The 11505-nt window shown below is 42.6% G+C and overlaps 1 protein-coding gene across 5 annotated transcripts in view; it reads left to right on the top strand.

Annotated features, from left to right (window-relative positions):
- Sh3kbp1 (SH3 domain containing kinase binding protein 1) overlaps nucleotides 1–11505 on the top strand; it is a 336874-nt gene that overhangs the window by 220686 nt on the left and 104683 nt on the right. The window lies entirely within an intron of this gene.

Raw genomic sequence — 11505 nt, 5'->3', positions numbered from 1 at the left:
GCCCTGCAGAAGGAGCTGGGGGAGGGGGGTTTGTGCTCTCTTCCGGGACTATCGCCCCTGGATAGCACACACTCACCCGTCCAGATGGAACTCTTCAGCACCTAAACAGGGCCGCCTGGTAGCCCCGTGATCCAGGGACAGAAGGAAGGACGGGGCAGGCAGTGCAGGATCCAGGAGAGCACAGGAGCCCCTGGAGCCCAGGCTGAGGGTGCCGGGCTCTCTTACTGGGGACCTTGAGGCTCACTGCTCTGGGTCGAGATCAGATCACCGTCCCAGACAATAGCCATCTGCACAACCAGGAAGGGAGTCTCTTCTCCGGCAGAGCAGGAAGTCTCCTGTATTGTTTTTTAGGATCAAAGTTCACCTTGCTTTTTGAGACAGAATTTCAGTGGGACCAGAGCTTACCAATAGGCTAGACTGGCTGGCCAATGAGCCTTAGAGAATCCTTTAGTTTCCGAGTCTTCAATGCTGGGATTACACGTGTGCCCATTTCTACCTGGGTCAAACTCAGGACCTTCTGCTCACACAACACATGCTTTGTGGGTTGAGCTAACTCCTCCATCCTTCTATAACTTTGCATAAATCGTCTCTGTCCTGTAAGTTAGGGGAGCCCATATGATTATTTAAAAGGAGTGTTGTTCTTTAGAAGTCTGTGGAGCTAGTGATGAAAGAATGGATCTTATAATAGTAAGAGCAGACCGCTTTAGCATTAGCCAGCCTTGGTGAATGGCTTCATGGAATCAGCAGTTATCTTTTGTAGGAGTATTTCACTTAAGACTGAGGCTGAACGAAGTAGCATAGATTACTCATATAAATGGATGTATAGCTGGGGGTTGTAGTTGATGTCAAAGCACTTGCCTAGAAAGCCTGAAGCTCTGGTTCTATTCCTAGCACTACAGAAGAAAAGGATTTCTATGATAAAACCATCCTCTGATATTCATGGGGGTCATTTATAGGAACTCTCCCCCAATGGATATAAAAATCTATGATATTAATCTCTTATATAAAATATAAATAGTTGTTACACTGTATTATTTAGGAAATAATGACAAAAAATATCTGATGATATAACGTGGCGGCAGTACCTTTCCCAAGTATTTTAACTTTGGATGCAGAGGAGTTTCTATGTGCTCCCCCGCCCCCGCTTGGATTTCTTTTTTATGACTGGCTTCATTCACCTAGTATAATGTCCACCGGGATCAGGCTTGCCTTTTTAAGGCTGGCTAGTGCTCCGCTATGTGCTCTAAGGTTTTTGAAGATGGTGGTTCTCCTTGAAAACATCGTAACCAATCGTGGCTCCAAGTGTGACCTGCTTCGGACTGAAGCTGCTTCATTTTCCTTCCCTGCTCAGAAGGCGGGAATGCTTTCTCTGGAAATTCATTCTGCGAAGAGAAGTTTTAGGAGACAACCTTGACTAAACAATTTACTTTCAATTTGTGAGGTGAAAAAGATGTGTTTTTGTATGTGTCAAGAGCTTCTCATATGTCTACGATTTTTTAAATGTTTTAGTTTTCAAGTGGGAGATAGACTGGTGTTTTCACAGGAAGCCACATGTTCAGAGCTTTTACAAACCTATTCTTTTGCCACTAAGTTTCCATGCTAGCAGCAAAGCACAGAGGCACATGTCTTCTTTGACCGTTTCTTTTAGGTCCTGAGCCCAGGGACCTGTCCCTGTGACTAACTCCTTAGCATGTGAACGCACCGTTGTCTTTGGCACTTGGTTGGCACTCACTAAGCATGTGCCATGCATACATGTAGACTCCAGAGCAAAACAAAATCAGAAATGGTTCTGTCGTGTTCAGGCCAGGTTCCCATTGCTGACTTCTTCCTGTGATGGCTGTGAGCTGTGACTAGGCAGGCACAGTTTCATTGCCTTAACTAGAGGATAAAGGCGGCTTCCCCGCTGTCACTTTACGTTGGCCTTTTGTTTCTTCTTTATTTCTCATCAGTCTTATCCCAAATTAGATCCTCACACCTTTCCTTACTTTTCTTGGTGACCAGATGTCTTGGGGGATAAGTCACAAGCTACTGTAACAGTGGCTTTAACTTACCTTGCTGGCTTGGGGGCCTAAGCTGCTGCCTCTGCCTCCACCCACACCACACTGAACATCTGCTCGGGACTCAAGTGATTCTCCTGCTTCGGTCTCTTGAGTGTACCCGCTACACCCAGCTCCCGCATTCATTCATGCCTTGCTTACTTGCTTTTCTTCAACTAAAGCACCCTTTCTACTACATCTGTAGGCCAACTCCTACCCATCTGTCTAAATTTAGCACAAACCTTGTTGCTGCCATCTTTGATGCTTATTTCCTCATGGAGATTGGCCAACAACTACTTTTTCCTCGTCTGTACATGCATTTATGGTACTGTTTAGCCCTTTAAACTATGATGATTATCTAATGAGTCTGACCCTGCTGCTAATCCACACCTCACTGATGATCCAGGACTCTGAGCCTTTCATATATGCAGTAGCCAGCATAGACTGCACAGTCGAGGCAAGTGTGGATTGTAGTGTTTAAAAGAAGAGTGGATAACGGTAAGCGTTAGTACAAAGACACGACATTTAATATCAAGCAGTTAAGCATCATGTGATAGATACTGAGTGTAGCGTGGCTAAAGGAAGTCTTCACAAATTTCTCAAATTAAAAGAAGAAGGTCTAAGAATATACTCTGACAGTTGTCTTCCTCAGAACATCCTTTACATCACTGTTCCTCAGACTGTAGATGAGGGGGTTAAGCATAGGAATCACCACTGTGAAGAATACAGACAGCATCTGGTTCTGTTCAGTAGATGAATTGGACTTGGGCATCACCTAAATGAAGGTAATGATCCCGTAGCAGAGAGTGACTGCAGTGAGGTGGGAGGTGCAGGTGGAGAAGGCCTCTTTTGGTGACCCTCAGTGGGGTGCATCTTCAGGATGGTGATGAGGATGTAGATTAGGAGATGGCTATGTCAAACACTGTTGCCACAATAGTGGAACCAGAAGAAACAGAAGGGTTAATTCTGGTAATAGAGAAATCTGAGCAGGGCAGTTTCGGCAAAGGGGAGAAGTCACCGAAGTTATCTATCTGATTTGGTCCACAGAAGGACAAATTTAACAACCAGTTCATTCATGCATTCAGCCATTCATGCAGCCACCAACATAGGAAGATCCCAACAAGAGAAAACAAGACTCTGGGGTACATGAGCGTGGAGTAGAGGAGAGCTGAACAGATTGCTACATCCCCATCAGAGGCCATGGCAGCCAGTAGGAAGTACTCAACTGATCCAAAGGACACTGTAATGCAGAGCTGAACTTCATAGGCAGCCCGAGGTAGCGTCAGCCCATTCCCAAGGAGTCCCAGAGCCATTATAACTGAGACTGAGGTTGAATATCCAATGTCTATAGAAGCCAGGTGGCTGAGGAATAGGTGCAGGGGTGTGTGCAGCTGGGAAGAAATTCTTATCCACATGATGATGCTGCCGTTGCCTACTAAAGTGACCATGTATACTCCAAGAAATAGCGCAAAAAGACTCTACACAGTGTAGGGACCTCTGTTAGTCCCAAAGTGATTAGCTCTGTCACAGTGGTGTGGTTTCCAGCCTCTGTCTTTTGTGTGAATTGTTCCTGTTGAAGGAAATGAAAACATTTGTTTTTATAATGTTCTCATTTTGCCCATTACTGGGTTTCTTTGATTTTCCTCATACTTGCTCATGGTTATCTCCTCTGCCCAACATATAAATACTGCATTCTTTAAAATTTTGGTTTTGCCCTTTTATCTTTGAATACAATGAAAATGATGAAAAAAAACTGAAAAAGGTAGCTTTGCCTTTGTCTTACATATAAAATATCATGGGTAGGTGTGAGCTTTATGTTTATAGGGAATGTTGGTTAAAGCTGACACATTATTTACTGGACTTTATTTGAGTCTTTCAGGTAAAATGTGCTCATGTATACTGAGGGAAGAGATGCCGTCCCCAGGTTGGTGAGGACAAGAGCCTGGATTGTGCTCTGATTAATACACAGAAATAGGATGGATCTTTTTGTTTTAATTAATTTCATATAACTGTTTCATGGAAACACTGGAATTTGGTCCATGTTTGATGTTAAACATGACAAACCAAACGCCCATCATTTGTGGCTGCCATACTATGCTTTTCCTCCCTTACCTACCCAGTCTCTCCCTAAATTCTCTAAATGCATATAACATGAAGGCATCGTTAATCCAATAGAAGAAGCCATCCCTCTGGTAGAAGGAGTGTTTATGTTTTTTCTTTATCTGTTATAACAGCAAAAATAGTCTCCCAAAGTATAATGGCAGGTTGTATTTTGTAAAAGTGGTCTGTGGAATGGACATTCGCTTTGGCTTGCTCATCTTTGTGAATAAGATGACTCTTTAACAGGCTGGCATGCAGGTTCCTCTCCTGGCAATAGTGAGGGTAAAATACAAACAGTATTTTCATATATTGTCAAGTGTTTGGAGAGCCGATGCCTATGATTTTAATATTGTCTGAATTACATTCTGTACCTCACTGAGCACTTAAACATGGGTGGAAGTCTCACCTAATTCTCTAAAACTTATTTTTATTTTTACAAAGAGGCAGTCATCACCCTTCCTGTTACTGTTGTATGGCCCTTTTAACTTTTGTAAAGCATGCTTTTAGAGGTGTTCAATAAATAATCAAATGAGCCCAATCAGATCCTGGCAGGAAATAGAGTCAATGATAAATACCAGAACCTAATAGCAGAACCTGGATCACATTCTTCACACAAACAACTATTTCTCTGTCTGTCTGTCTGTCTGTCTGTCTGTCTCTCTCTCATATTCATATATATGTATATATGTGTGTATATATGTGCTAATACATTTATAAAGACACAAAATATACTTTATATTTTATATGTATGTAGTAGAATGATAATACTAAATATTTTTAAGGATATATTAAAAGAGGAACCCTAGAAGCCCTGGTAGAAGATTCTAAGTTGAGTCGAGGTCTGCTGTATTTAAAGAGTGTTTGCCATTAGTCTTGAGAGGCTAAGAGGCTATGAACTGTTAGGTAGGTAGTATGGCAAGATGTAACAATTAGAAGTAAATCTTCAGATTTCTTTGTTGGGGATGCCTCAGGGTTTCTATAAAGAAACACCATGATCAAAAGCAAGTTCTGGAAGAAACGGTTTATTTGGCTTATACTTTCACATTGCTGTTCATCACAGAAGGAAATCAGGACAGGAACTCAAACAGTGTAGGATCCTGGAGGCAGGAGCTGATGCAGAGGCCATGGAGGGGTGCTGCTTACTGACTTACTCCTCGTGGTTTGCTCAGCCTGCTTTCTTATAGAATCCAGGACCACCGGCCCAGGGGTGGCACCACCCATAAGGGTTGGACTTATGGAGCTATCCTCTCAACTTAGGTTCCCTCCTCTCAGATGACTCTAGTTTATGTGTCAAGTTGACATAATACTGGCCAGCACAGTTGGATTTGCATGAGCAGTAATCAAGTAGCAGTACATTGCTTTGATGCAGGTGTGTTAAGAAGTGTAGAGGGCGCTTGAAAACTGTCTCATGACAGACCAATAAAGAAGGTTCAGTCTGGGCAGGATCCTTGACTGAAAAATTATTAAAGTAGCCCCCTGGGAGGATGAAAGACTCCAGATCAGAGTCAAAGAGGAAGGAAGGAATATGCACTAAGAACTTCATTGTTGGATCCCTTGGAAGGTGTGACAAGGGTCCTTGGAGGTGAATTCCAAGTCATGCTCCTAGGACACAGAAATGATAGTTAAGACAATTTAGAAAAGGGATAGTGTTCGCCTATTTGTTCTATAGAATGTTCCTTCTTGTGGTGTCTCACTGCTGTCAGAAGACGTTCTATGCTCAGGGAAGGTTGGAATACACGGAGACAACTTAAGGATAAAGTTAAATAGTAACTGTAAAACATAAACAGTGCTCAGTGTTTTCCAAATGTACCAAGTTAGGGATTAGGTGTTTTCTTGATTAGTTGATTGGTTAGAGCGCTGTGGGGGAATACACTTCTGAAGATTATTTCAGGAGAGAGAGAGAGAGAGAGAGAGAGAGAGAGAGAGAGAGAGAGAGAGAGAACATGTGTACATTAAAAACAAGAGTGATGGCGCCTAGGAAAACATACATTGGACAGTGTAGACAGTGTGCTGTCACCAGTGACCAGACCAGGCTGGGGAATATTGACGTATGACAATAACTGAAGTGGTGGGGTCCTCTGATTTGTCAAGGAGGACATCTCCTCTCTTTGGACTTGATATGACAAGAGTCTTATGCTAGGTTTTGTGAGGGCGTGGATGATACCCCAAGCTCCCTGCTTTACCCAGCAACCACTTACTAACCTCAAATTTTGTGAGGGTAAGAAAATAATGAACGTCTAGGTCTTGCTCAATTTCTGAAACAGAGGTACTTAAACTGCCAAATGTTTTAGAATTGACAAGTGCTTTTAAAGCAGCCAGGAATCACTTAAGGCTTTAACTGTGGTTAGGCAAAGAGGTTCAGCAAATTTGGATTCTGAATTTCTAAAACAACTCAGATAAGTGAAAGTCATCTGAATAACTCCTAAATCTTAAGTTCAATTTCATAATCAGAAAAAATTTACTATCTTTGAACTTTTACTTTTATGTATTTATTTTGCTTCTTTAAGGGCAGATTTTGCTGTGCTTCCCAAACTGGCCTTGAATTCAACAATCCTCCTGCCTCGGCATTCCCAAGTGCTGAGATTTATAGGCACGAGCCACCATGCCCAACAGAAGGTTCTTCTTAGCATTTTGTTTTTCTCATAGTTTCAGAGAGTCCTCCCCAAAAAGCTGGAATTGACATCTCAACACAGGAAGTGTTTCAAAAGCAAACCCTGACCCTGGACCAGAAAGAACTACATGTACTAGGCCATGCCTTTTAGTTTTAGAACTTCAAGATATGTTTTACTGTGGCATATCTTCTGTTGGTATCATACAGTTGAAGTGGGGTCCACCAAATGCAAGCAAATTGGCAGTCACACACAGAATGGAGAACCTTCCAGTGGGGGCCCACAAGGCACTCCATTTTAAGGACAGCTCTTTATATTGGTTCTTTTTTGGCTCTGACATGCTTGGCTCCTATCCTTCCCTACTGAACACCAAGAAGACTTTTCATAATGCCATGAGTCATTACATGTTCATGAAAGGACTTTGTGAAAATAAAGATAAGAGTTTTTTTAATTAATTTATTTATTTTATATACAACATTCTGCCTTCATATATGCCTGCATGCCAGAAGAGGGCACCAGACCTCATTACAGATGGTTGTGAGCTACCATGTGGTTGCTGGGAATTGAACTCAGGACCTCTGGAAGAGCAGCCAGTGCTCTTAACCTCTGAGCCATCTCTCCAGCCCAAAGATAAGAGTTTTGGTGGAAGACACAAGCTGCAAAACTGTAGATACAATTGCATATAAATACGGTTTTGTGCTGCCTTCCATTCATCCTGTGTCCTGTATCTCTCCATCTCCTGGAGATGAGTAGGGTGACTGTGCTGCACTCTTGGGCACCCCTCAACACACTACTGTGGAGAACCAGCTCCACAAAGGTGTCGCTTTAGTGCTTAACAACTCCCTGCCTTCTTGTCCATTTACTTGCCGCATATTGAAGAAACTCTAATGAATCCATAATGGACAGAAAGAGAAAAGGTACTATCAGATGCTAGTGTTATATAAAGAATAACACTAAGGAGCCATCTTTGAACTTTAGTTTTACCCTTGGGTTTGCCTTTGTGTGTGTGCATGAGTAATGGCTTCATGGAGTTTCTCAGACAATCCCATACTTCCTGGACAGCAGCTGTTAGCATGCAGAGAGTCCCTACCCCTGCCCCAGTGATCCTGGCTGCCTTTGGATTGCAAGACTTGTGTGTAATGGTCTTTGGAAAGGGGACTCTCAGAGATGGGATTTAAGCATTGACTTGTTATTAGAAACTTTTTTCCACTCAAGGGAGTTTGCACCTGAATTATAACAGCAGAGGAGTGCTTTTGTACATGCGATTTGAGCAGGATTCCACAGTCACAAAGAGAACAGATACATTCGTCATTTGGGAACTGGATTTCCCTGGACTCAATCCCAGTGATTGTCTTTGTCTTGGCATATAAAAAGGAAAGTGTTACTTACTCTACTAATTGAAATCATATGGTACTTATCTGTTCTGATGCTGTATTGCTGGATCCTGTGGAGCTAGAAGCACATGTATATGAAATCTCCCTCCCTCCCTCCCTCCCCTGCATTCACCAAAATTTGTTTTGTGCTCTTGACAAGAACTAAAGGGAGATGGATTAATATTATTAAATATTCAAAGGAATAGATTTTTTAAATTGAGTTTTATTTTAATTTAATTTTTTTTTTGCATTATACGGGTTTAGTCTGCATGGGTGTGCACCATGTACATGCAGTGCCCATGGAGGCCCGAAAAGTGCATCAGATCCCCGGAACTGGAGCGACAGTTGTAAACTGATAAGAGGATGCTGGGAATTAAACCTGGGTCCTCTTCAAGAGGAGGATGTGCTCTTAACCACTGAGCCAACTCTTCAGCCCTGGATTTATTTTTAAAGATGTATTTATTATTTTTATTTATGCTTACATGAATTTAAATGCACCATGTTTATGCAGAAGCCCTCAGACTCCAGAGGACATTGGATCCCCTGGAACTGAAGTTACAGGTGTTTGTGACTCACCTGATGTAGATGCTAGAAACCAAACCTGGGTCTATCTGCAAGAGCAGTTAGGTGCTCTTAATCACTAACCCGTCTCTCTAGCCCCTAAATTAGATTTAAAGTGGAGTTCAGGCTGTAGGCAAGAGAGACAAAAAGTGATACCGATGTGATAATTGCTGCATTTTGAAGCATATCCAAAGCGTTGGCCTGTTTGTGGAGTATTCAGCTCCGTGTGGTCCTCTGTGTACATATCTACTGCCATCCCAAGTAGGGGCTGCTGAGTCAGGGAACAAGCACACCTGATCACCATGGAGGCCCTGGCTGGGAAACGTTTAGGGACTTGCACAAAAGGCAAAAGGAAATGGAGGACCAAGCTAGAGAGCAGAACTTGAGACTCTGTTCCTTCTGAAGTCACGCAGTGAACTGAGGCTTCCAGCTGGTCTCTTAGGAACTATGCCTTGTTCCAGCCACGGCAGCACAATGCCCAGGTGCTTCATTGGGCATGTCCTGGACAAACCATCTTCCTTATGCTACTCAGGAGGGTGAGAAGCTGCCAGGCTGAGAAAGAGGCATTAAGAAAGGCAGAGGTCCTGAGTCCTCTGCCACAATCAGGCATAAGCATGATCTTTGCTACCTCCCAGGTGCATGAGAGCCCCTGTTTTATTTGTGCATGGGGGGGCTGCTTTGCAGCTGAGCTTCAGCTATATATGATGTCGATGCACATGTGTAGTTTACATAGCAGCATTATGTGCTTAAATCAAGAGAAGAGAGAAATGGAGAGGGAGTAGCATTAACAGATGTTTAATACTGTTTCTAAGTATGGAAACAGGAACCAGAGTTTTTAACCCAATAAAGGACATTTAATTCTCACTAATAGAATTCCTGCTACGTCAGGGTCAGTGGTTCTCAAACTGGAGCATGTATCAGAGTCCCACGGAGGGTGTATCCCCTCAGAGGCTGCTGGGCATCATCCCCAGGGTTTCTGATTGAGAAGGTCTGGGGCCAAGGCCTGGGAATATGCCCAGTTGACAAGTTTTCAGGCTTTGCCAGTTAACTAGCCAGTGTAGCTTCTAGCAGAGAGAGAAGCGCCACAGTGCCCTCCATCTCTGGAACCCCTGTGGGACCCGACTGAATGGGGAGGAGCGCGGCTTACCCTCTGGATTTCTGATTGTGGTCCACAAAGGCAAAGGATGTAAAGTTCACCATCCCCCAGAAGATGAGCATAATACAAATTTCACTGGGACCCCTATTGCTGGGACCCATTGAAGTCAGTACACTGGAATTTTTCTGAAGCATTGAAGAAAAAAGGCAGAGTGTGCATTCGTTTTGTTCTGTAAGTGCATTTAGCAAATAGTGTTTCTGGGTGTCTGGTGACTTGGACTTTCTGGTAAATCAGGATGTCATGCATGAAGGCAGCACTTTCTTTGGCTCCCAAAGGAGAAATTACAAGGATCTGAAATCTGCAAGGCTTTCTCCAGAAGGCAGCATTTCTGCTTTAAAGCCCAAGCTATTCATTTGATGTCTCCGCTTTGTGATTGTTTATTAGTTTCTTTGTTTTAGGAGCGTGAACAAAGCTAAGATGGGCAGCAGCCCCTTGCTGGTACTGTATTTCCAGACTCCCTCTTTTCCCCATTGGTGATAACTGAAGTTTTCCTTGCTTTTGTTTGCCTCTCCCTAATGTGTTAATGGGAGTAAAGCTTTATTCCAGCCTCTGCCAAACGAAGGGAGGGGCAAAGAGATTGGCAGGCATGCTTCCAGCAGTATGGATGAAGAATGAAGCTCCCAGAGCTTCCAGGTTCCCTTCTGACTTTTCAATATAATCCCCAAACTGTTTCTTCATCAAATTTGACCTTCTAGCAGAAGAACATCAAACATATTTTTTTTAAAAAAAACTTCCTTGATATTTCCTTGAAATCATAAAATACTATTCGTTTGAGTACTTAGTGGTAGAAGAATGGCTTATTATTTGGGGTTTTCATTTTTTTATCCAATATAGAAAGCCTTGTGGCACTAAATGAAAATGTCACCGTGTAAAATGCAAAGGCTTTCTGTCACAAACGTTTTTAAAAATTCATGAAGGTCTGAAGATTTGATTTATCTTTTCCTCTTTCTGTGATTTATTCATATTTAATGTTAGTTTCAACAATCACAACATGAAGAACCTTTTCAAATAAAAAATGGCAAATGAGTTTCATTTGAAGAAAAAAACCAACCGTGCCAGTTTTTAATGACGCAGTTTATTGTTCTTCCCATGTTCACGGGACAGAAAGTTTGTTTTTCCCGGTGGCTTCATTGTTGGGAATGTCAATTCACCTGGCTATTTGCGTGTGGCAACGGTTTCTCTCATGTCAGTGGACACTTGTCATTGGGCATCAATCATGTTTACAGGGGAGCAAGGGCAGAAAGAAGAGTGGGAACAGCTCTCACCTCTGGAACGGTTGAGTTGGCTTGTTCCTGTGTTTGATTTAGGTTCTGAACTGCTGGGTAGCCTGTGACCTCAGGGACATCTTTAGGCAGGGACAGTCTTTCCTAAGGATGATCCGTAAATAAGAATAATAGAATTAGCTTCAAATGAAGTAGAAGAGGAAGTCAGAGCAGACTCAAAGTGTTTGGCTTTTTTTTTTTTTTAACTGATCAATGGACATTGGGTCTGAGGTGTCGACATTTAGGTCTTGGAGGACTAACCAACTGGTAGGAATGGAGCTGAAGACCCTCCTTGCTTTTGTTTTATGAGATAGGTATATTCTTCCTAAAGGACAAGAAATGTTTGCTCACACCCACAAGGTAAATGGTTTCTTAGATGGTAAAAAAGGACTTAATGAAGGCCCAATG

The sequence above is a fragment of the Alexandromys fortis genome, unplaced genomic scaffold, assembly GCF_014885135.2.
Source record: "Alexandromys fortis isolate MF-2015 unplaced genomic scaffold, M_Fortis_MF-2015_v1.1 scaffold_147, whole genome shotgun sequence".
NCBI classification, from domain to species: domain Eukaryota; kingdom Metazoa; phylum Chordata; class Mammalia; order Rodentia; family Cricetidae; genus Alexandromys; species Alexandromys fortis.
This window is presented reverse-complemented; position numbering and strand designations above follow the sequence as displayed.